This window comes from Cucurbita maxima, unplaced genomic scaffold (genome assembly GCF_002738345.1).
Source record: "Cucurbita maxima cultivar Rimu unplaced genomic scaffold, Cmax_1.0 Cma_Scf00298, whole genome shotgun sequence".
NCBI classification, from domain to species: Eukaryota; Viridiplantae; Streptophyta; class Magnoliopsida; order Cucurbitales; family Cucurbitaceae; genus Cucurbita; species Cucurbita maxima.
The window spans coordinates 12,937-40,168 of record NW_019272314.1 but is presented as its reverse complement, the minus strand read 5'-3'; the positions used below and the strand labels follow the sequence as shown (position 1 = coordinate 40,168).

Here is a 27,232-nt window from a genome sequence, read left to right as displayed (position 1 = left end):
AGTCCAAGGTTTGTTAGGTACATTCAAATGAGTATAAAATTCGTTTGGTTGTGATCTAGATTTAGTTTCTTTGCGTTTAAAACATTTGCTGCAAAACTTTTGGATATCGTGCTTCATCTTCGACCAAAAAAAGTGTTTATGCAACATCTTATAAACTTTATTAATCCTGAGATGTCCCATTAAGACACGACCATGTGCTTCTCTCCAAAGCAAATCTTTTATAGAGCATTTAGGAATACAAAGCATAAAAAATTTATGAAACAAATAATAACCATCCATAGCTTTTTTTTTGCAAGACAAGATACATAAATATTTTTGAAATCTTGGTCATCTCTATATAATTAAGTAATATGCTCAAGTTCAAGAATTTTTGCACTAAGAGAAGTAAAGAGATCGTACCTTTTAGATAACACATCAGCTACCATATTACCTTGCTTATATTTGATGACATACAAAAATGTTTCAATAAATTCCACCCACTTTGCATGTCTATGATTCAGTTTGCTTTGACCCTTCACATACTTTAAGCTTTCATGATCAAAATGGATCACCAATTCTCTAGGCCATAAGTAGGGTTGCCACACATGCCATATATGAACTAAAGCAAATAATTCTTTATCATAGGTAGCATATTTTAATGCTGGCTCATTTAGTTTTTTACTAAAATATATTAAGTACTTTCCATCTTGAATTAAAACAACACTTATGCCCAAACCACATGCATCACATTCAATTTCTATAATTTTATCAAAGCTAGCCAAAACAAATGATGGTTTGCTTAATTTCTTCTTAAGAAAATTTGATGCATTCTCTTGCATTTCTCCCCATTTAAAAACAATATTCTTTTTCACTAAGTCATTCAATAGTTCAGTTATGGTTCTAAAATCATTTATAAATCTCTTATAGAGGTTAGCAAACTTGTGAAAACTCCAAAATTTACGTGCACTTTTTGGTATTGGCAAATCCATAATGAATTTAACTTTGTCTCTATCTAAAGCTACTCTACTTTTACCAACTATGAAGCCAATAGAGTTAACTTTTTCTATGCAAAAACTACCCTTATTAAAATTAAATTTCTCTTTTCTATGTGTAATCAAAACTAGTTTAACATGTTCCACATGATCAAGCAAAATCTTCAAATAAATTATAATATCATCAATATAAACAACATGTTTTCTCATATATTTTCTCAAAACATTATATATTAAGCGCATGGGTGTACTAGGAGCATTAGTTAACCTAAAAGGCATAACAAGCCATTCATACAATCCAAACTTAATATTGAAAGTTGTTTTCCATTCATCTTCTACGTGCATTCTAATTTGATGATATCCAGATTTCAAGATAATTTTTATATCTAGACACGAATCATGCAATAAACAAGCAAATCATCTAACCTAGGAATAGGATGTCGATACTTTACCATGATTTTGTTGATGACTCTATTATCCATGCATATGCACCAAGTTTCATCTTTCTTTGGCACCAATAAGTCTCGTATAGAATATGGTCTCAAACTTTCCCGTACATAGCCCTTCTCCATGAGCTCCTCCACTTGCCTTCAAATTTCTTTTGTCTCGGTTGAATTGACTCGATAAACTGGCTTATAAGGAATAACAGTCCTTGGAATGAAATCTATTTTATGTTCAGTACCTCCAATGAGAGGTATTTTTTTATCTTGAAACATTTCTTCAAATTCCTGGAAAAGAGATTGAAAAATACCCGGCAAAACCATGTTGTTATAGTTAGAGACCAAAAATCCTCCATTGTACACAAGTACAAAAATCGATTTTTGTGAAAATCTTCTCACCTCTACAACCGTAGCCAAATAACTCTCTTTCTTTTTTCTTCAATTTCATCTCTTTTTATATTATTCTTTTTTTTTTTCTTAGATTTTTCTCTATTTTTTCACTCAACTCTTGTTTTTCTAACTCTTTTTCCTCACACTCTTTCTTTCTTTTCTCCAACTTTAATTGATCAGCAAATACATTTGCAAAACTCAAAGGTACAAGAATGGTTTTTCTACCATCTTTTACAAAAGAATACCTATTCAAATAGCTATCATACATAACCCTCCTATCAAATTGCCATCACAAAGAACTTCATCTTTATATTTTTCCAAAGTAAAAGATATTAAAGCTTGAGAAACTACCTTCATTGTTCCACTATCATTGAGTCATTGGAGCTTGTAAGATTTAGGATGATCTTGGGTCGGAATTTGTAACCTTTTGATCAACATGGTACTTACAACATTGGTGCAACTTCCACTATCAATGACAAGACTACAAGCAGTCCCCTTGACTAAACACCGCGTATGGAACAAGTTGTCTCTTTGATCATCAACATCCGTAACTTGAGTTTTAACAAGTCTTCTTGTAATAAGTGCCAAATGAATCCAATCTTCCAATTCCTCCTCATTCTTCTGGACTTCTTCAACTAGATCATTGATTTCCCCTCCATTTTCCTCGTCTTGGTTCATGATTGTACACACAGTAGTAAAATATGTTTAGGACCTCAGACACTCAACTCACTGATTTTACACTTAGGAGCACTCTTGTTTATACACACAAAGGTAGGTTGTTTGGGAAAGTGTGATCAAGGTAGGCTAATATATGGGTAAAACAATTATGATAGTAGCAAGCTATTCAAGGCAATCAAGATAAGTTAATTATGAAATAACAACAAAATAAAACAAGTGAATAAACAAATAAGCGACAAAGATATTTTTCAATATAATTGCACACTGAAAAAAAGAATTTCAAAGAGAATGGTCGTGAAGATCGAACACAACAATTCCAGATTTATATGCTTTAGGGAAAAATGAGAATTGAAATTTATTTGATCTTCAAATAAATGTGCAAATGATGTAATAATAAGGATTTATTAAGAGAAATATGATAAGGATTTTTTTTTTCAAGATCTAAATAGGATCTTTAAGAGGATGCTAAGAACAAAATAGAAAGATAATGAAGAACGATGGAAATGACAGTAAGAAAATAAATAACAGCTTTAAAGAAACGATAAATAACAGTGAAAATTAAAGATAAAATCAATTCTAGAGTCAGCCACAAAGATGCAATCTACGCTCTGATACCAAATTGATAAGGCAACCCTAATCCTCAGCCCAACGATCCAATCTTTGGTTCTAGCCAGAATCCTTGAATTAAAGTAATTAACACCTCTTTATACAAAATTTGGATCAACCAAGAGATAAGGCTAGAATTAGATTACCTCTTACAATCGAATATCTAGAAGCAAGATTTGGAACCTTGTTCTAAATTGAGTCACTCCACAATCTAACTTGATCAAGGCTTGATTGAATTGCTCGGGTGCAATTCAACCACAAGAATTGCTTGAAACTTAGAAATGGCAAATATGATGCTCGGATTTCTAAGGGAAACGTCTTAATTTGAGATCTGAATTACTTTCATCCACGAATTTGAATTTTACATAACATATTGTGGGTATTTATAGTCTCCCGACAAAAGACGTTTGTGGACGGGATTTATTCTAGACGTTTGTGGATGGGATTTATTCCCGATTCTCTTTAATCTCCACAAAAGAATAAGTCAAATTGACCATTTGACTTTTACATAATTTATGAAATTAAACATAGATTTTTTAAACAAATGTTGATGTGCTTGAGTGGCTAATGCGATAGGTTTGAAATCAATTGAGTTTTTTTTGTGCGTAGGTGTTGTTGACATATTTTTTTGAATCTTCTTGGCAATAGGCTCATTTGGAACACCGTGATTCTTATCACTAGACCTTAGAAAGTCTCATGTACATCTTTGGACGTCTCGCACTTCGCGGCGTCACCTCTCTATCTTCCTAAGGCTAGTAAGCTATAAAATGACCTCTCTCGGCCTCCTCACAATAACTTGCATGTAGCATAAGCATAATTATAGTTACCACGTAACCCAAGGCAAATATAATATTCACACGCTTTACATCATATCATAACCTACTAAAGAGGGTTAGACTGAATACCTGGTCGTGGAGAGGCGCGTTGTCGAGTTGAGTCTGTAACGGAATCGAAAAAAAAGGGGGTCGTCGGCAGAGCCAAAAACTGAGCCAAAATTTTCGCTCGCACACAACCCACAAAGGGAAGTCGAAGGCTGGGATACCATAGAACTCGACCCCGACCTTCAACCACCCCGAAACGACCTGCAAAGAACGAAAACAGTGAAAAAAAACGAGAAGGAACAGAAAACTCCGACGAAACTCCGGCAAAGCCGAACCATACGAGATCAACGTCAAAACCTCCACTTTACCTCACAAAAGTAATCCCATAACCTTTTACACCCATCATGAGTAGATTTAGATGAATCATTTATGTTGAACACCATCGAAAAGGAAGACGGAACGTCGGACTTTCGAACTTCTCTAGATCTGGGAGTGTGAGGCCCTTACAAACGAAATCTGTACCGAAAATGGGGTTAGAGTGAAGAAGAGACACGGGCACAGAGAAAAAAGGAGGAGAAAAGGACGTCGAGACAACGTTATCGAGGAGAGAGAAAGGTCGCCGAAAAAATGTGCAGGCAATCGAGCAAAGAGGACAAAGTTCGGCCCGAGGCTTGGATCCCGTAACCCAAACCGAACCTAGTCCCCTCAAATCAGCCCAAAGCTCATAAGCCCAGCTCGCCTACATTTTTCCTTCACCTGTGAACGACCTGTCACCTACGAACGACCCAACACCTACGAATGGCCTGTCACCCACGAACGGCCCATCACCCGCGAACAACCCATCACCCGCAAATGGCCAGTCACCCGCGTATGACCCAAAACCCGTGAGCAATCTGAAAACCCGCGCCTCGACCCGAGACCCCTGCACACACGTCGCTCTCTGATTGTGCCACGTGGCACGTCTGCAGCGCGGCTCCCCTAGGCTCCGGCGGCTCAATCGGCTCGGTGGCGGTTTCTCGGCTCCGACGGCTTATTCTGCTTGGGAAACCTATTTCCAGCCCGTTTGTCACCGTTCCGACCATCCCGGACTTAGTTTCGGCCCTATTTAAGGTAAAATAGAACATTTTAAGTTAGTATTTCACAAATTCAAGTTGGGAATTAATTATATTTGTGAAATACTAACGAAAGTGACGAATGAACCAATAGCAACCGACCACCAATGGAAGTGTAGAACGATCACGAGGAGCTAGGAGCTTACATTATATAATAGGGAGTACTTCGGCTAAAGCCTACCAAGTAAGTGGCTCACCCATCGTAGTTTACGCATTATTTGCTTTATGTTGGCACGTGCCCGTTGATTTGCACGTGTCATTAAATTGTATGCTATTTTAATGTGCTTAAGTATTAAATCATGCGAACGTGAATGCATGCTATGTATGGCGCTTAGCTTGGAACGTGAATGTATGTCGTTGATATGCTAGGATACCACACTCTTTCTTGTCTTGTTCTTGTTCTTGTTTCTTATTCTAAGTACTTAGGCCCACTTGTTCTTGACTTGGTGATATGAACCAAGAGACATCAATCATACAATATGCTTCAATGAAGATGTGAAGAAAATATTGTTGAAATTATCAAAAAATATTTCAATTCATGCCACATTGAATAAGAATGAAGTTTCATGTTATAAATTTTACTGTTGAGACTGATTTTCTTTTCATTCAATGACCTAGGTAACTCGATCTTAATCCTAAGCTAACCATGAACTCCTGTTTATTCGGAATTATTCTTAGATTTTCATGGGTGAGAGTGGCTCAAGTTCGCCGACTCAATAGCCCTCCCATTTCAGGGGTAAGACTGGGTAAATGGCTGGGAACGTGGGGTGCAAGATGGAATTCACTCCTACCCACTTTTAAGGATAGAAGAGAGGTAGTTCCCTTAAGTACTGACTCCAAGTCTTGAACAAGGGGCCCCACCCTCTCATTGGCCTGAGAGGGATTCGGTTTACTGGTTGGACCACAAACCAATTGTTCATTAGAGAATCGGTCAGACATAAGAAACAAGAAGTAACTTCAGGAGTAAAATGGTAAATTAATCCAGCTCTAGTTACGAACAACCTGTGAAGGATCGACTTACTAATCATGGTTATATCAAATGAACAGAAATATATCTATAGTGAGGGGAGTGCAACTACTAGGCTATAGTGGAATGTCCTAGTAGTTAACGAATGTTGGTTAACAAAGTTAATGAGTTTAACCGGTTAATCTTGGATCGTTGGAACCCATGATCTAGAGGTCCATCAGGTTCTTCTGCTAGCTCATATCGGACTAAACCATAGAGCAGTGTGACGAGTGAGTTCAAAGTGTTCGAATTCAAATTATGAAGAATGCGCTACATATATACGATATATTTAACCGCATTTTTATTTTATTTACAAGATAAACAAAAAGAGAGAATCTGAGATATTTAAATAAGATTTAAATATCTTAATCAAATATATGTCGGAATTGATTGAGATTGGCATTTGAATTAATATTAAATATTAATTAAATGGTTTAATTAATATTTAATATTAATTAAATAGTTGAATTAATATTAAATATTAATTAAATAGTTTAATTAATCATTTAATATTACTTTATTTGAAATTAATAATTCAAATGGATTGTTGAATCAAAAGAAGAAAGTCAAAATGTTGACTTCAATTAATGGAAAAATCCATGTTAGTGGAATTTTGAGGTGTCAAAATTTGGTTTAACTAAACTTGCATGCTTGCCAAATAAACCTCATAAATTTGAGTGGAATTTTGAGTGTCAAAATTTGGTGATCTCAAATTTGCAAGAACATGCAAACATGACTCTATAAATAGAGTGATCATTATACATGAAATGTCTTCTTCTTGGTAAAAAACCTTGAGAAAAACCTCTCACAAACACTCTCTTCATATATACAAAATCTCCCCAAGTTTAGTCACTCACCGGATTCCACAATCCCGTTCTAAGGTCGGAGGGTAGTGGAGAAAGAAATTTGAACTACAAAAGGTTAGTATTCAAACCAATTAAGTTTTAATACTTATGAACATGCTAGTTATTTACTATAATTGATTTTCTAAAAGTGCCTAAGATCTAAATTTCTTCCGCATGTGTTATATTAGCACCATCAATGATGACACGTGCTCGTGGTTTTGCACGTGTCATAGATCATGTATGTATGTCGTTATGAAATAGTACGAAAATACTATGCAATATGATTTGTTGAAAACGTTCTTGGGATATATTATGTGACTGTTATGATATATGATATGATTTGTGCATGATATGGATTATTGTGTCTGAAAGCATAAAAACGATATGATATGAGTTATATGTTTGATGAATGATATGATTGACATGAGAAATGACAACTAGCATGAAATACAACACCGGCAAATGCATGAAAGTTATGATAAATGATATGATAAAAGTTATGAAATATGATATGAAAAATGTTATGATATGAAGAAGACGCTAGTGGGATTGTATTAAGGATAATTAAAATGGAAAGATATTGGGACCTCGTGCATTATTGTGTGCTGATGCATCGGGGGTAACCCTATTCCTTTACGGTAGTCTAGATGTGTATGCTAATAGGTAGGGGAACGATCATTATGTTTGACATCCGGAAGGTCGCTACTCCTAACGGGTGTCTAGCATCAACAACTCCTAAAGAATGCTCGTCAGACTATAAATGAGCCTAGGAGGTGTGCGAACGACTAGTAGGTCCATACTCACACATGTGGGCCTGTGTAGAGAAATTAATTACACATCCAAGTTGCACCGTTAGGATAGCCACCTTAGAAAAATAAACTATTATAATAGGTCCCATGCAAGTAACTATGTTTCTTTGTATTTTAACCTCAATAGGGGATCGCTTACTGAGTATTTCTTAAAATACTAAAGTCATGTGCTACTCTATTTTTCAGGTAAAGGCAAGGCGCTTCTGTATGATCGCAATCATGAGACTGTGACAGATGCTTGGATAGTTTCGTATTTAATTTTTAGTAGACCATAGGTTAGTATAGGTTAATTGCATTTCCATTTAGTAACATATAAATTAGTTTAGAACATTTCACTTGGATTGTTTTTCATTTTATTTCTATTTGTATTAGTTTATTCAATAGTATTTTCCAATCCGAAACTAAATCTTTTGAGCTAGATTTAAGAATTATAATGAAACTTTACCAAATTAACGTAAGTAGAGATTTGAAAACAAGACTTACTAGTTCAAATTTTTCTAATGGCGAACTTTTCTTCATGTGCCTGAAAGGTTGATGGATGTTGTCGTTGGCCTCCGGGTGCTTGATGGATGTTATCGCCCCATTAAGCATACGTGTGACTGTACGCATGAATATTTATATATTAACTTCAAGTGATTAAATGTGTAATTCTCCCGGTAGAGAGTAGGTAAATAAAACAAATTAAGACTAGGGTTAGGGTATTAGTTTGGCTAGACGGTAGCCTAAGATGGAATGTCTCTAGTAGTCCGAGCGAGTAGAAATTTACAAGACAACCAGAGTTGTGGCCCTAGTTCTCTTAATGATTCAAACTCAGGTAGTCAAATTTGAGAAACTTGAAGACCTGAATCCATGTCTAACATGGTTTTGTTTTAAATGTTTTGTTATGAACTCTATTTTGATATAATGTAAAGATATTGTATATTATGTTTAAAATTGTTTATTTATTATTATTATTATTATTTTTTTTTTGTAAAAACTCTGTCGTCTTTTTATACTATGGAGTCAACTCTAGTTGCAATCTATGCGTCGTTCTAGCTCAAAAATGAAGTCATGAAAATAATGGTATTAGAGCCAAAGGTTTCTCTATGATCCAGCTCAAGGGACACCTTACCGAGACCAAGCAAGTACACCTCTAAGACTTAGGTCAAGTATTCCCAAGGTTATAAGTTATTGGGTGCATGATTGTAGGGTTATTATTTATGATCAGATTTGAGATAACCTTAAGACCCTGACCATAAGTATCCCCTTGTTCTTGCTTAATCCTTTAATTTCTTTCCTTTTAATCGTTTGGATCTTTCCTGGGCAGCTTATTCTTGTTAGAGCTAGTTCCCTTCATTTTTTGGGTGTTACGCCTGCAATCGTCAGTGTGCTTTAGAAATCTGAAACGAAACATGGGTCTGGAACGGTAGTCCCATCCATGACTTTGTGAATTGATGGGAGAGCGAGGAAAGACAGGAAGAATGAAAAAGGGATCAAAATTCAACGGTGAGGAGCTCTTGAGAAGACAAATAAAAGTTTCGGTAAATTCACATATAGCCATGTGTTGAAGAAAATATCCATCGGGTCGGGTCAGATTCTTGTAAACCATGATTACAACCTCTGACTCAAATTAAGACAAACCGAAGCCTCGACCCATGACTAGTGCGAAGCCCAGCATCCAGAACAAATCCCTGAAGCCCACCTGTAATGCTCGGCCCACCTGTACCATTGATTGCATGACCCACTACCACTAGAATTTTTTCACAAAATGATTAAGTTATGATAGACGGTAGTGACTCTAGATAAGTAGAAATCTAGGGTTGTTATAGTATTCTTGTTTGAACCGAAGGACATGCTCCTTATATTAGAAATTTAGGTTAGATGGGCACAAATTAAGTTAAAAAAGACATAGATTAAGAGATAAAAAAATTGATCTTGCCACTTTTTTTTTTTAACAAAAAAAATAATAATAATAACCCGGAGTTGTAATAAACCATAAAGCATTAAAGAATTCTTCACTTTTGAACTTAAAGTATTAAACTTCTATTTAAACATTCAAACTGTAATTATTTTTTTATAAATCGCAATAGAAGTTGAATATCAATGATTGACTTTTTTTTTCCATTGTATATTATACTTCCCGTGGTTGAACTGTTTTTTAAAAAAAAACCATCAATTATATAAATTTAGAGATATATATAAACGTACATATATATATAAAGACGGTGTCGTTGAAAATTTGAAATCATACATCACCCTTATTTACCTAAATCATTGACCTTCAACTTGCAATAGACCGTTAGAGGTTCTCCTTCCTTATAATTGAGAATTGTCACTTTCCATGGTGACCCCCGAGATTGGAGAGATAAACAAGTGAAGGCATTAAAAGTAGATGCAAAAGTAAACAACAAAATCACATAGAGACAATTCATAGCATTCATTTTTTGATGTTTTAGAATCTATAATGGCCCTAGATTCCTATTTAACCTAAAGCCGCTACTATATACATATCATAAAATATTTTATGGGAAAATACTTCATTCAAANCTTTAAAATAAAATACCAAAAATTAAAATGACATAAAGTAAAACTGCCCTATACTAACCTATATGCAACAAAATTAAATGCATACTAACCTACATTGTAGAGTCTACGAAATTAAAATTTTGAAAACTCTCCAATCGTCAGCCGTGCAGGGGAGCCTTGCCTCTACCTGAAAAATAAGAGTAGCACATGACTTGAGTATTTTGATAAATACTCAGTAAATCACCCTACTATTGGGATTAAATGCAAGCACATGCAATCATGAGTGGGACCTATCATATCAATCTATATTTCTTAGGCAGCTAAACTAAGCGGGGTCAATTTGATGTGTATTTACTGCTCTACACACAGTCTACACGTACGAGTATGGACCCACAAGTCGGCTCGTACACCTCTTGGGCCCCTTTCTTGTTAGGCGAGCATTATCTGGGAGCTGTTGATGTCGGACACCCATTAGAAATAGCAACCTTCGTAGCATTATAACAAATATAATGGTCGTTTCCTTGTCCTGTAGTGTACGCGTTCGTACCATCGCTAAAGATGAAGGGGTATCCCCCGATGCATGAACACACAATGATACATGAGGTCCCAACATTTTTCTTTGATGGAGTTAATATAACTAGCTTGTTCATAATTATTAAAACTCAAGGTCTTTGAGTACTAACATTTTGTAGTTCAAATTCCTTTTTACTCACGAACTAGTTTCGAACAACCACTAGTGTCTTCTTCGCTATTCTCCGGTCTTAGAACGGGATTGAGGAATCCGGTGAGTGACTAAACTTGGAAGGGATTTAGTATATATGAAGAGAGAGTTTGTGGGAGTTTTTCCGAGATTTTTTAAAGGGAGAAGTTCCATGTACCTTAATCACTAAAACATTAATTTTTCTATTTAATTAATATTTAATATTAATTCAAATGCCAATCTCAATCAATTCTGACATATATTTGATTAAAATATTTAAATATTGTTTAAATATCTCATATTCTCTCTTTTTGTTTAATTCGTAAATAAAAAAAATGCAATTAAATATATCGTATATATGTAACGCATATTTTCTAATTTGAATTCGAACTCACTCATCACACTATTCTATGGTTTTGTCAGATATGAGCTAGCAGATGGATCTAATGGACCTATATTTCATGCTCTCCAACTATTCAAGATTAACTGGTTAAACTCATTAACCTTGTTAACCAACATTTGTTAACTACTAGGACACTCCACTATAGCCTAGTAGTTGCACTCCCCTCACTATAGATATATTTTTGTCCATTTGATATAATCATGATTAGTAGGTCGATCCTTCACAGGTTGTGCATAACTAGAGCTGGGTCAATTTATCGTTTTACCCTTCAAGTTACTTCATGTTTCTTATGTCCCACTAATCCTCTAATGAACAATTGGTTTTTGGTCCAACCAAAAACCAAATTCCTCTCAGGCCAATGAGAGGGTAGGGCCCCTTGTTCACGACCTGGAGTCAGTACTAAGGGAGCTACCTCTCTTCTATCTTTAAAAGTGGGTAGGAGTGAATTCCATCTTACACCCCACGTCCCCAGCCATTCACCTAGTCTTACCCCTAAAATGGGAGGCCTATTGAGTCGGCGAACTCGAGCCCCTCTCACACATGAAAATCTAAGGATAATTTCGAATAAACCGGAGTTCATTGTTAGCTCAGGATTAAGATCGAGTTACCTGGGTCATTGAATGATAAGAAAATCAGTCTCAACAGTAAACGACATTATAAAGTGAGAGTGATTTTCTTCATGGTTCGATCTTATGCAATAGTCATTGCATAGGACACCCCCACTCACATGTCTCCACATGTACAATTTAGTGATCACATTGTTTATGTCATATAGAAAAGTGGGCCACATCCATAGTGTCCCAGGATAAGGTACTCAACTATATCCTTGTACTATAGATCATTTTGACTATATACTTGAACTTGATCCACTCGTATGTCTCTACATATAGTTCAAGTAATCATCCTATAGTCAAAGTGTTCTTAGTTTATTGTATTTAGATTAATAATCGTAAAATTCACTTTATTCAATAGCAATCTTTACTGAATAAACATCAATAATAATTTTATTGAAAATAGAATATGTTTTTGTTTACCAACTATGAGGTTTATTTCATAAAACCCAACAAACTCCCACTTGGATTAAAACTCTAGTGGGGTTTTATAAAGTTGAGTAGAGAGAAATACATAAATACAATAAAGTAGGGCATCACATACTCATGTCTTTTCTCCCACTTACCCTAGATTACATAACTCGTAGTTCTATACTCACTAGGTGCCCTTCAAACACTTTAGCCGTGAGGGGCTTTGTAAATGGATCAACAATGTTGTGCTCTGAATCTATTTGTGTGATGATCACATCTCCTCGTTGCACAATCTCCCTTATGAGATGATATTTGCGCTCAATATGTTTTCCTTGCTTATGATTTCTTGGTTCTTTTGAATTTGCAACTACTCTACGGTTGTTACAATAAAGAGTGACGGGAAGATGCTTATTTGGAACGACTTCCCAATCAGTTAAGAACTTTCTAAGCCATACAGATTCTTTCGCTGCTTCACAAGCAGCAAAATACTCAGCCTCCATGGGGCAATCAACAATGCAACCTTGCTTTATGCTTCTCCATATTATTGTTCCTCCGTTCAGAGTGAAGACAAATCCTAGTGTCGATTTCCTCGAATCTACATCGGTGTGAAAATTTGAGTCAGTGTACCCTATAAGGTTCAAATCTTTAGCACTGTATATTAGCATATAGTCCCTTGTTCTCCTTAGATACTTAAGGATATTCTTAACGGAAGTCAAATGAGCACGTCCCGGATTGGACTAATATCTGCCGACAATTCCCACAGTATATTTTAGGAAATCACAACCAATTATATTTTAGATCTCCTAATTCTGAATGATTTAGATTGTCAATAATTTTATATGAATTATAGAAAAAGAATACAACAAAATGAATTGATTAAATTAAAAGCTAAGAATATAATGGTTAACTAAAGGAAGACAAAGTAAATAAGAAAAAATGAAATAGATATGGAAATTAAAAATACTGTTACCGGAAAAAGAAAAGAAAAAAGAAAAAAAAAATAAAAATAGAATGGGAAGATTTGGAGTAGGAATATATTAACAAAATTTGCCAAAATATCATAATTTAACCATGGGCAATGTAAATTAGCGAAATAATTTTATGGAGTTCAAACTTGAAACTGATGTCATGGGCTCACATAGGTTGACTTGAATTTCATTGGACTTTCATTAAGGATAACGACAGAATATTGGCCTAAGCTAACCAGGTAATGATTTTACTATCGGCATGGTTATATTTGATGTTGACACGTGCCCTATGGTTCGTCATCTTCATAGTCCAACCCCTCTCTTTGGGTATAATCCTTTACTACAAGTCGAGCTTTAAAGGTCTATACCTTACCGGTTAGGTCTTGTTTCCTCTTATAGATCCATTTACAACCAATAGGTTTTACCCCATCTGGTTGATCTACAAGTTCCTAGACTAAATTGAAGTACATTGACTCCATTTCAAGATTCATGGTTTTAATCTACGGATCTCTATCTTCATCATTCATTGCTTGTTTATAGGTCAATGGATCCTCAACGCCATCATCATGTATGATGACTTGAGTTTCTGCCAAACCCAAGTAACGATCCGGTTGAGTTATAACCCTCCCACTACGTCGAGGCATTCTCAACTCTTGAGAATGATGTGATTGACCAGAAGTGCCATCTCCATCAACAACTCTTGTTGTTTTACCAGTAGCTTCTTTCTAAATATCACTTAATACTAGTTTGCTACGAGGTTGGTGGTTTCTTACGTGGTCTTCCTCTAAGAATGTAGCGTTTGTTGATACAAACACTCTATTTTCTTGATCGTCATAAAACAACCACCTTTCGTCTCTTTGGGGTATCCTACGATAAACATAATTTTGAACGACGTTCTAATTTCTTGGGGTTTTGCAACAACACATGTGTTGGGCATCTCAAAATCCTGAAGTGACGTAAACTACCTTTATGCCCTTTCCATAAATCACAAGGTATTTCTGAAACACTCTTAGAAGAAACCATGTTCAAAATGTATGTAGCAGTCTCCACTACATATCCTCAAAACATATCAGGTAATTGAGCAAAACTCATCATAGATTGAACCATGTCTAATAGAGTTCTATTTCTCCTTTCAGATACACCATTTTGCTGAGGCATACTAGGGGCTAAGAGTTAAGACGTTATTCCATGTTCTATCATATAGTCCTGAAATCTTAAGTCCATATACTCTCCAACTCGATCTGATCGAAGTGTTTTAATAGTTTTACCTAATAGATTCTCAACCTCAGTCTTATACTCTTTGAATTTTTCAAGAGCTTCAGACTTGTGATGCATTAGGTAAAGATAGCCATACCATGAATAATCATCAATAAAACTGATGAAATATTCATACCTTCCTCATACTTTGACATTCATTGGACCACAGAGATCTGTATGCACAAGTTCTAAGGTTTCTTTAGCTCAATAACCTTTTTCGAAAAACGGTCGTTTATTCATTTTACCCTCAAGACAAGACTCACATGGAGGTAAAGAGTTGTCTTCTAACTCATTTAGAAGTCCTCTTTTAACCAATCTCTCAATCGTATTGAAATTAATGTGGTCTAGTCTTAAGTGCCAAAGATAGGTATTGGGAGAAAGCTTTTGTCGTTTATTTTGAGTTTCAGCTGTTTTAAACATCTCGGTTTTTAAAATAGCCTTTTTTTCGCTCCATTTTAACATATATAAGTTGTTTTCTAGTTTTGTGGAACAAATATGAATACCTCTTTTGCAAATGAACACTTCGTTGATTTCAAAAGATAGTTTATACAATTGTTCTAATAAACAAGAGATAGATATTAAATTTCTTTTCATTTTAGGAACAAAAAGTACAATATCTAATATAATGAATATATCTCCAAAAAATAATTTTAAATTTCCTAATGATCTTGTTGAGACAACCTCTCCTATTCCAACCCAAAGTGTTATCTCGCCGTCCGCAAGCATTCTTCAGGAGCTAGTTTTCTGGAAAAAAGAACAAATATGATTAATGACCCTTGAATCTAGTATCCAAGTTGAGTTATAATACTTTACTAAACATATTTTTACAACGAGTAAATCATATTTATCTTGTTGTGTCTTTTTGACTTTCTTCTCTGCAAGGTATTTTGGGCAATTTCTCTCAGTGCCCGTTTTCATTGCAATGGAAACATTTCCCTTTATCTGCTTTTTGAACCTTGTGTTTGTGGTCAATAGGAATCTTATTTTCCCCGTTACCCTTATTCTTTATCAAAAAACTTTTAGAAGTTGAACGTCCAGACTTATTTTTTAGGACGATCCTCGTAGTAATTTCTTAGAGATAACAACATTTGCTTCTCCTGTTTGTCTCTTGTTCGTTAAGAGAGATTGATAAGTCTTTAGCTCATTAAGAAGAGCAGTCAAGTTATTTTCTATCTTGTTCATCATCACATTTGTGCGGAACTGAAAGAAGTTCTTTGGAAGAGACTCCATGATAAAACTGACTTGACTCTTCTCATCAATGACAATGCCATTTTCTTCTGCCACATTGAAATGGACCATGATGTCCAGGACATGTTCTCTAACTGAGGTCCCTTCTTTCATACAGTAGTTGTAAATGTATTTTATGGCGTTATGTCTAAGGGAGAAGAACGGTTGTCCAAACATCCCTTTCAGAGATTCCATAATCTCTTTAGCAGTACCCATGACATCTTGTTTCTTAGCCAAAACATCAGATATGCTGTCTAAAATGTACAGTCGGGCTTTGTCATATGCCTTTGTCCATCTGTCATATGCATCCCAAACTGTTCGGTTTGCATTTGAGCTGGGGTTTGGAGGACATTCCTCAGTTAAAACAAACCTTAAATTATCAATTACAAGTATTGTGTTTAGGTTTGATTTCCAAGTTGCGTAATTGTTGTCGTTTAATTTCTCAGAAGCGAGTAATTGTACTATTGAGTTTGTCATGCTGTGATATAAAAAAAATTATATTACTTATTTGATTTAATCCTGTTTAATCCAATCAGGTTTAGCAAATGTAATAATGTACCCAAAAATTATTAATTTGCAATGATACTTTAGTGAGTTAGAGCAACTGCTACCGAGGGGCAGTTAATCACTTCTTCATTCAACCAAGACATTCTTGACTTAAACACTAATCCTAGAATAACTCTTGTTCCTAGTAATCGCTATTTTGGTCAAGAATATACTAACTCTTAGTAATTCTTCGTAAGTGTGACCCACCAATTTCAGACCTCAGAGATTGGTCCCAACAACGCTATCGAATATAAAAAAACCAAAGTTGGGAATAGACCTAAGAAATCCTATCCATTTCTAGAGTTTGCGTTGTTTCGACTCCCATGTTACGACCCTCCGAATGGGTAGTTGCTCTAGGGCAACATGCAGGTGGAACATGGGAATCTCATAGTGCAACCTAGTGGTGGAGACCATAGGACGTGTTGATATACTTCCTTCTCCCACTTATTATAAATACTTTCTCTATTCACCTTGTTATTGACTTATGCAAATACTTTCTAAATGGAAGACGCTCCTAAGGCGACACGAGGTCGAGCATGAATCTCACGGTGTGAATTTTTCAGAGAGCGTAAAAGGAAAATGATGTATCTCATATACCTTTTTCCTCCCACTAAGTATTTTAGATGGTTGGGTATACTCATTACTTAGATATATTCCAGCTAATTAAATATAACTTAAGTCTAGGTTTTTTTCTAAAACTTATATCACTGAAGCATGCTCATAAAACATGGCTAACTAAGCTCAAGTACTAGTCTGATTTCCAGGTAGTAGGTGTTTCGTAAACCATCAACTTAAGTACCTCGAGTCTTAGACAAGATTGTGCTAGGTGAGCTTTCTTGTAATAGCAATTTTATAAGACATCGACCTATTTTAACTATTAAAATTGATTGTGCTTGGTTCTTAACCTAAGTGAGCATGCACTTATCTTTATTATAGACTTTAACGTCTATCTCATGTTATGACGTTGAAAATAACCTATAACATGCATCTAACATGCTTTTTATAACAATTATATAATCATTCATTCCATGCAATAATATAACAATTTATATCTATCACTCATGGAACCCTCAACATGCATACTATACATTATAACACTTATAACATACTTGGAATGCATGATGCTTAGCATATGGTGGGATTTTAAATCTATATGACATACTTTATGCATATACATTTTCTATTTCATTAAAACATACATTCATAATGCATAAATAATTAAACACGCTAAAGTGGATTGGTTTTGGCATTTTAAAGCAATTAACTAAATTATTACATTGAACTGGTCCCGAGGATCATGAACCGAGTGAACTAACCCTTAAAAGCGCTGAACAGTACCCGAACGATAGAAAAAACACCCGAACCGCCTCTTCCATCGTCTTCTTCGGTTCAGCTTGCTTTCTCTTCCATTTTCGATCAATTACAACCTAAACTGGACTCTAATGACTCCATAAAAATTACATACCTTTCTTCACTCATTAAAGCCCATAAACATTAGGCTTGTTAAATAATTGTATCAAATGGAAGAATAAAAAAAATGCTAAAACCAAAAACATCCACTTTAGAAACCACAAAATTTCATTCATGAAATGGTACCCACCATGTTGAAATTAATGTAAATAAAATGCCTAAAACTTGCTCTGATATCAATTGATGGAGTTAATATGACACATGCGGAAGCAATTTGGATCTTAGGCACTCTTAGAACATCAATTATAGTAAATAACTAGCATGTTCATAAGTATTAAAACTCAAGATGTTTGAGTAGTAACCTTTTGTAATTCAAATTCTTTTTTACTCATGAACCAGTTTCGAACCACCACTAGTGTCTTTTCCACTATTCTCCGGCCTTAGAATGGGATTGAGAAATACGGTGAGTGACTAAAATTCAGAGGGATTTAATATATAGGAAGAGAGAGTTTGTGAGATTTTTTATCAAGGTTTTTCCAAGGGAGAAGTTCGATTTACCTTGATCACTCTATTTATGTTTGCATGTTCATGCAAATTTGAGATGATGTAGCAAGTTTGTGATGATGAACCACCACTAGTTATGTTTGCATGTTCATGCAAATTTGAGATCACCAAATTTTGACACTCAAAATTCTACTTAAATGTTTAGGATGATGTAGCAAGCATACAAGTTTGAGTTAACCAAATTTTGACCCTCAAAATTCTTCTCAAATTTGTGGGGTTTATTTGGCAAGCATGCAAGTTTGGTTAAACCAAATTTTGACACCTCAAAATTCCACTAACTCAAATACGGATTTTTCCATGAAATGAAGTCAACATTTTGACTTTCTTTATTTTAATTCAACAATTAATTTCAAATTAAAGTAATATTAAATGATTAATTAAACTATTTAATTAATATTTAATATTAATTCAAATGCATATCCCAATTAATTCCGACATATATTTGATTAAAATATTTAAATATTCAAATGTCAATCCCAATTAATTCTGACATATATTTGATTAAAATATTTAAATCTTATTTAAATATCTCAGATTCTCTTTTTTTTGTTTAATTCGTAAATAAAACAAAAATATGGTTAAATATATCGTATATATGTAGCGCATATTCCCTAATTTGAACTCGAACACTTTGAACTCACTCGTCACACTATTCTATGGTTTAGTCCGATATGAGGTAGTAGAGGGACCTAATGGACCTATATTTCATGGGCTCCAACGATCCAAGATTAACCGGTTAAACTCATTAACCTTGTTAACCAACATTCGTTAACTACTAGGACACTCCACCGTAGCCTAGTAGTTGCACTCCCCTCACTATGGATTATTTCTGTCCATTTGATATAACCATAATTAGTAAGTTGATCCTTCACAGGTTGTTCATAACTAGAGATGGGTCAATTTATCGTTTTACCCCTGAAGTTACTTCTTGTTCCTTATGTCCCATTGATCCTCTAATGAACAATTGGTTTGTGGTTCAACTAGTAAACAAAATCCCTCTCAAGCCAATGAGACGGTGGGGCCCCATGTTCAAGACCTAGAGTTAGTACTTAAGGGAACTACCTCTCTTCTATCCCTAAAAGTAGGTAGGAGTGAATTCCATCTTGCACCCCACGTCCCCAGCCATTCACCCAGTCTTACCCCTGAATTGGGAGGCCTATTGAGTCGACGAACTCGAGACACTCTCACCCATGCAAATCTAAGGGTAATTCCGAATAAACAGGAGTTCATGGCTAGCTCAGGATTACGATCAAGTTACCTAAGTCGTTGAATGAAAAGAAAATCAATCTCAACAGTAAACGACATTATAAAGTGAGTAATTTTCTTCATGGTTCGATCTTATGCAATACTCATTGCATAGGACACCCCCACACACATGTCTCCACATGTACAATTTAGTGATCACATTGTTTATGCCATATAGAAAAGTGGGCCGCATCCATAATTGTTTATGTCATATAGAAAAGCGGGCCACATCCATAGTGTCCCTAGGATAAGGTACTCAACCTTATCCCTGTACTAAATTTTGTCATATAGAAAAGTGGGCCTCATCCATAGTGTCCCCAGGATAAGGTACTTAGCCTTATCACTGTACTATAGATCATTTTGACTATATACTTGAACTTGATCCAAGTACTCAGCCTTATCCCTGTACTATAGATCATTTTGACTATATACTTGAACTTGATCCACTCTTCTATCTCAACATATAATTCAAGTAATCATACTATAGTCAGAGTGTTCTTAGATTATTGAATTTAGATTAATAATCATATAATTCACTTTATTCAATAAAAATCTTTAGTGAATAAACATCAATAATAATTTTATTGAAAATAGAATATGTTTTTATTTAGAAACTATGAGTTTTAGGACATAAAACCCAACAAACCTCTCTAGAGTTTTCTTGTATATCATATCATTCTACCATAACTTTTCATGTGAATATCGGGTTTGTTCATTATTTCAATTCATCATGTTGCTTGTCAATCCTATCATATCATATATCTCATAATGTCAAACATATGTCCTATCATAAATATCATACAACATTGTATAGACATCCAATCACAGAATAACATCATCATACATCGTTCATCATCATCATACAATATAGTCACACATCATAAATATAAAGAATAAATGACACATGCAGGGGCTACTAGGCACGTGTCGTCGTCATACATTAAACAAGTCATTCAACCTATCCGACAGTAAGACCACTTACTTGGTTGGCCTTAGCGCCGACTTTCTCCATAAATTCAAGTACGTTTGCTTTTCATCCCTCGAAATTTCTTTTGGCATTATTTGTTGTTATTTCCTATTAGAATGTCCATCTTGTTTTGTTAGAAACTACAATTTCTTAACTCTGTTTAACATAAATCGAGAAAGTGAACCTTATACTGAATTTAATTTCCATAAACAAGTTCAATTTCAGCTTTAGGATAGTTGGAACGGTAAAAATTGGGCAAAATATCCTCTAGCGAGCCAAAGAGATGGATTTTCTGGCTGCAGGTGCGACATGTGGCGCCATGAGGTGTGAACCTGTGTTTTCCAGCGACCATGTTGTTTTTTTTTTTGGTCTTTACAGAATCTAATATTGTTTAATTCTCGAGAATGGTGTATAACTTTCAAATTTATTTCATTTTTGTGCTTGAAAATTTTCTATAAAATCTAGGCTTTGATATTAAGGCTGTAGTCAATATTTTATTATTCAATAACAACTTTATATTTTATTGAGATGTACTCATTTATATATTAAATGTTTCCATATATTTTAGAACTTAAATGATTAACAGACATTTTGTAACAGTAGTTCTATGCAAGCACACAACTTACGTAGAAAAGAAAAGATTTGATGTGAAGGAAGGCAAAGGTGATGGATTTGTCTAAGGACTCCATGGATGAATGAGTTCGAATACCTTTATTTTGCTATTATATAAAGAAAAACCCTTTTTATCTGCACGCCAAATGCAGTGGGAATAGTTGCATCGTTCTTCAAGCCAAATTCCCTTCTCTGGCCAAAAAACCTCGAACGAAAGCTTCCCATAATTGCTGTTAAAGTTGCACCAAAACAATGTTGTCTGCAAAACATTCTCTTTGAACTCCCAACTGTATTCCTGTTTGAACTGAAGAATATGCTCCCCTATATCAAAAAGTTATGTTAGATGGGCACAAATTCAATTGAAATAATGAAAAAAAATTAGAACTATAACAGCCTATACAATTACACAGTCAAACGTTCAATTAAATAAAAATTCTTAAATACCAATTTGTGCGGAATTCAACTAGTTGAGACACCATATACCCATCCATGAAGAGGTTAAGTATCATTCAACCTCTCCACTCCACATATTTATTAACAAAAAAAGAACTTGTAATTGAATCCTTGAAATTGAGATATACATAAAACAATATGGTCTAATTGAATATTTGTCATAGTGCAACACCCTTATTTACCTAAATCGTCGTTTTTCGATTTGCAATGGGCTAGTAAAGGTACGTCTTGATAATTAAGAATCGTCACTTTCCATTGAGAATGTGGATATTGCATTGCAAAAGAAGTGAAAACGTTAGAAGTTGATGCAAAAGTAAACAATAAAATCATATAGAGATTATTCATAGCCTTCCTTTTTTATCAACTTAGAATTTGTGTGTTTCATTTGGATGGTTTTAAACTATATATATATATTTATATTTATGATGATTGCACTAAAACAAAGATATTAAGAGTGTTTGTTTGTTAGGTTAAGCTTTATTTAGCAAGGAATTACACATATCCCCAAACTTAGGTTTCTCTCCCAACTGCCAATCATATACTTTTCCTAACTTGGATGTCTCCTTCTCATGTTTCTTACTAATTTGTGATTATACATACCCATCTTGAAATCTTTTAAAACAATTCAAGTAAAAATAGTTTAGATTTTAAAATCTTTATAAGAAGTCTAAAATTATTGGATTGGTGTAATCTCGAAAAATATTAGAATTAAAAAAAAAAAAGGATAGTCCCACCTTGCTTAATGCTCAGAGGTGGGGGGTCGACCTCCACTACAAAAGGGAGGTCCCTCACTCCATTTTAGCATCCCACTTGCACGATAGAGCTAGTCGGATATTACACTTTCTGACGGCGCAAGGCTAGCATTTAACTTGATTTGGCTTCTGTCTAATACGTTCGAACCCTTTTCTTCTAGTTTCAATTTTTCAGAAGCGTTTAAAGTTAGTGTAACTACGTTTTAGCTAATTTAAATTTTAAGAGTTAAATGTAAAGTATTTATGCATAGTAAGACTTAGTTTAAATTATTAGGAGTAAATTTAAATTACTCTATCCAAAATTAGGCTTAAATAGTTTAAATTAGTAGGAGTAAGATTAAATTATTTTAGGCTTAACTAGTTTAGTCAATTTCCACATAGAATTCTAACTAGTGATTGTTGGACTCCTTGGGCATAATTGAATTTTAGAGAGTAATGCTAAGCTAGCATCAAGGAGTTGTAGTAGCTTCAACCTAAGCAAACCACGTAAGTGACCAATGCACGTGTCACACAATTATGCATGAGATTCACATAGTTTATTATCCTGACATAATGTATGATGCAAGACAAACATCCATTTATGTATGACATAGGTCTGTGAATTATGCTTAATAATTCTCAAACATTTTGTAGTACATAGCATAGCTTTTATGGCATGGTCTAAGAAGGCTTATAAATCATAGATTATCAATTTCATAACTATACAACATGTCATGGTCTTATGATAACATATCATAATATGGCAAGACAAGGCATAACATATTTTAACATGGCATCACATAGCTTAACACGGTATAACATAGTATCACATAGCATCATATATCATTCATATATATGACACGTGTCGGAGCCACAAGACACGCAAAGTCATACATAATAGAATTCATCCAACCAAGTCGATAATACACTTACTTGGTTGGCCTAAACGAGAATCTCATTGCTAAAGCTAGTTCGACTTCGTCCTTCAAAGTTTGTTTCAACCGAGGTGGACTCACCGCATCACATTAAGAAATAATAACGAACTAAACTTGTTAAAGCTAGTTTGATGGATTCGGGTCGCACGTAGGTTCACAGATCTGGTGGCGGGCGCCGCTCTTCAAGAATTACCTGATGCAATATTTTTTGTAATTTTCCTCTGCCATTCCACGCCTGATAAGTGTCCCATTTTTCCAGCAACTAGCGGCCCTCTCCCTTCCTGACATGCGTCCCTCCGCCGTTCATCTTCTTCCTCTCATCTTTGCGATTTTCTAGATTCTGGTCAAATTCTATATCAATCTATTTATTTTGGATTTTTTTATCTTCTAAACTGTAACTTGAATTAAATTGATTCTTTCACAAGAATTCAAGATCACTAGTCCACCTATCCATATATATTTTTATTGTATTTTTTTTATACTCACTGCGCTTAGTGAATGAAGTTAAAAACCAAGAAAAATTTAGTTTCTTACCGAAGTAGGACGATTTCACGATTTTGTTTTCCGACGCGATTTTTGGTCTTGTTTCCTCTAAAAACTTACAAGACTCCTCACCTAAATTGTTGCAACTAGATTATTATGGTTTAAATCAGCTAAAACTTCCATAAATGAGGTTAAAAACGGAGAAAAATTTAGTTTCTTACCGAAGTAGGACGGTTTCATGATTTTGTTTTCCGACGCGATTTTTGGTCGTGTTTCCTCTAAAAACTTACAAGACTCCTCACCTAAAATGTTGCAACTAGATTATTATGGTTTAAATCATCTAAAACTCATGGATCTATGGTAAAATTTTGAAACAAGAGAGGTCATGGACTTACCTCGCGTTCTTGCCCATTTCTTGCCTGGAACGATCGACCAAACACTCAAGACCACTCCTCTTGATTTTTCTCTTTCTCTTTCTCTCTCTATTTTTTTTCTTTCCTTTTCTTTTTCCGTTCTTCAAGGTCTATCCAGACCCCCTCAAGGTGGTATGTGTGGGGGCAAAATTAACCTTTTGCCCCCAGTTGACTTTGACCCAAATTTCGATTACATTACTGTTTTTTTTAAAAATTTTCCTTATTTCCTTGATGCATCCCGAGCATTTCTTTCTTCTGCACCGATACGAAAATCACATTCTAAGTCCTCCAATAAAATCTAGAAACTCACAATGGTTAAGAAGGTGCTAGTCATAGGGATAGAGCGAACGGTACCTGTTGGGCTCGGGGGTGTTACAAATTCTCCCCTCCTTAAGAACTTTCATCCCCGAAAGTTTGTTGTTCCTGAAAAAGTTCAGGGTAAGACTTCCTAACGTCATCCTCTCACACCCAAGTGGCCTCACTATCATGATGATTATCCCACATGACTTTGACAACGGAATCTCCTAGTTTTGCAATCGCTTGACTTCTCGAGATATAATTTTGATTGGGGCCTTCTCAAAAGATAGATTCTCACGAAGCGGAAGTATTTCGTGCTCAATGATATGTGTGGGGTCTGGTGTGTACTTTCTCAACATAGATACATGAAAAACATTATGCACAGCGGCAAGAGGGGGTGGTCACGCCAAGCTGTACGCTACAGCACCAATCCTCTCAAGGATTTCGAACGAACCTATAAACCTAAGGCTAAGCGTTACCCCTTTTCCCGAACCTTAACACCTCTCTCATGGGCGTTACCTACAAGAAAACATGTTCGCCCACTGCAAACTCGAGATCCTTTCTTCGAGTGTCAACGTAACTCTTTTTCCGGCTTTGTGCAGTAAGTATCATGATCTGATTTTCTGGACTGTCGCGTTGGTAACCTGAACTAATTTCGGTCCCATAAGTTATTGGGTTCCATCCTCTTCCTAAAACACTGGTGTCCGACACCTCTTCCCATATAGGACCTCAATGGAGCCATATGAGTTTTTGCTTGATAACTGTTGCTATCATGTCCTCTAATACCTGATTCAACCTTTCCATCTGTCTGATGATGGATGGCTATATTGAGATGAGGTTACCTTCAAAAAAAAAAAAAGCACGTCGAGTCTTAGCTAAATCAGATATGAGATTCATACTCACTTCCTCTCACTTCCACTGGGTATGTTTACAGGTTGCAGGATCCCTGCAGGGCGTTGTCTTGAGGCTTTCACCCATTGAGACGTTAGACAATGTCACACAAAATCTTTGATGTCTTTTTTTCATTCCTAGCCACCATTAACTTTTATACAGGTCCTGATGCATTTTTGTACTACTAGGGTGAAATGTGTAGAACGTGTCGTGTGCTTCAGGCATAATCTCCTTAAGGATTTCCTTATCCCTAGGTACACACAAGTATCCCTGCCATAAAAGCTTGCATTCAGATGAAATTAAGAACTCCTGAGATATCTTAGCCTATTGGGTGTCAAAAACTTTGTGGAGCTGAGCATCTATAGACTTTGCATCAATGATGCATTTACGAAGTGTTGCCTGTACTGTCAACTAAGCGAGATGTGCAGTGATGTTCTTAACTACTAAATCAATCTTAGCTTTTTGGATCTTCTCTGGAAGCTTGCTCTGTTGAGTGACAAATGCAGAGGTGTCGACTGTCTTCCTACTCAAGGTATGAGCTACCACATTAGCCTTGCTAGGATGATATAGGATCTCAACATTGTAGTCTTTCACTAGCTCGAGCCACCTCCTTTGTCTCATATTCAACTCCTTTTGGGTGAAAAGAAAATATTTAAGGTTCTTGTGGTCAGTGTACACTTAGTCTCACCATACCGATAATGCTGCCATGACTTCTGTGCGAACACCATGACCGCTAGCTCCAAGTCATCGGTAGGATAATTCCACTCATATTCCTTTAACTGTCTAGAGAAATGAACGTAATTAATTTCTCATTCTGCATAAGCACTCAACTCAAGCACTTAGCTGAGGCGTCACTATACGCTACAAAGAATGGTGCAGTCACCAACTTCTTTTTAAACTCTGGGAAGCCTCTTCACAATCTCAAGTCCACACAACGTTTTTCTTTTCCTTTTTTTTTTTTTATTGTCAACTGAGTTATCGCAACCGACATTTTCGAGTAGTCTTGGACAAATCTCATGTAGTAGCCAATCAAGCCCAAAAAGCCTGTTACCTCTAGTTGTCGGCCTTGGTACCCACATGACAGCTTCAACCTTAGTTGGATCCACGATAATTTCCCCTCTTGAGACAACATGTCATAAAAATGCTACTTTTCAAAGCCAAAATTCACACTTAGAAACATTGACACATTCTCAAAACAGTCAAAACCATTTGCAGGCGATCTTCATGCTCTACTTTGGTCTTAGCAAGGTCCACAGTTATTCCCTGCCTGGATACCACGTGTTCAAGGAAGATCACACTCTAAGTCCTCTAATAAAATATAGAAACTCACAATTGTCAAGAAGGTGCTAGTCCCAAGAATAGAGCAAACTGTACCTGTTGGGCCCGGGCTGTTGCAAATTCTCCTCTACTTAGGAACTTTCGTCCCCGAAAGTTAGTTGTTCCTTAAAAAGTTCAGGGTAAGACTTCCTAACGTCATCCTCCTGCTCCCATGTAGCCTTGTTATCAAGATGATTACCCCACAAGACGTTGACAAGGAGAATCTCCTTGTTTCGCAATAGCTTGACATCTCGACATATAATTTTGATTGGGGCCTCCTCGTAAGATAGATCCTCACGAAGCGGAAGTGCTTGGTGCTCATTAATGTACGTGGGGTCTGGCGTGTACTTTCTCAACATAGATACATGAAAAACGTTATGCACAGCGACAAGAGTGGGTGGTCACGCCAACCTGTACGCTACAACCCCAATCCTCTCAAGGATTTTGAAGGGACCTATGAACTTAAGGCTAAGCTTACCCATTTTCCCAAACCTTAACACCTCTTTCATGGTCGTTACCTATAGGAAAACATGTTTGCTCACTACAAACTCGAGATCCTTTCTTCAAGTGTCAGTGTAACTCTTTTGCTGGCTCTGTGCAGTAAGTAA

General features: G+C 35.6%; 1 long non-coding RNA gene across 1 annotated transcript in view; it reads right to left on the bottom strand.

Annotated features, from left to right (window-relative positions):
• Nucleotides 1-12,669: 12,669 nt before the first annotated feature.
• Nucleotides 12,670-27,232, bottom strand: part of LOC111474314 — a 17,998-nt gene continuing 3,435 nt past the window's right edge. The window contains exons 2-3 of the long non-coding RNA XR_002715959.1: nucleotides 19,070-19,075; nucleotides 12,670-12,680 (exon numbers count right to left, since the gene is read on the bottom strand). This is a non-coding gene — a long non-coding RNA (uncharacterized LOC111474314). The remainder of the gene's footprint in view (nucleotides 12,681-19,069; nucleotides 19,076-27,232) is intronic.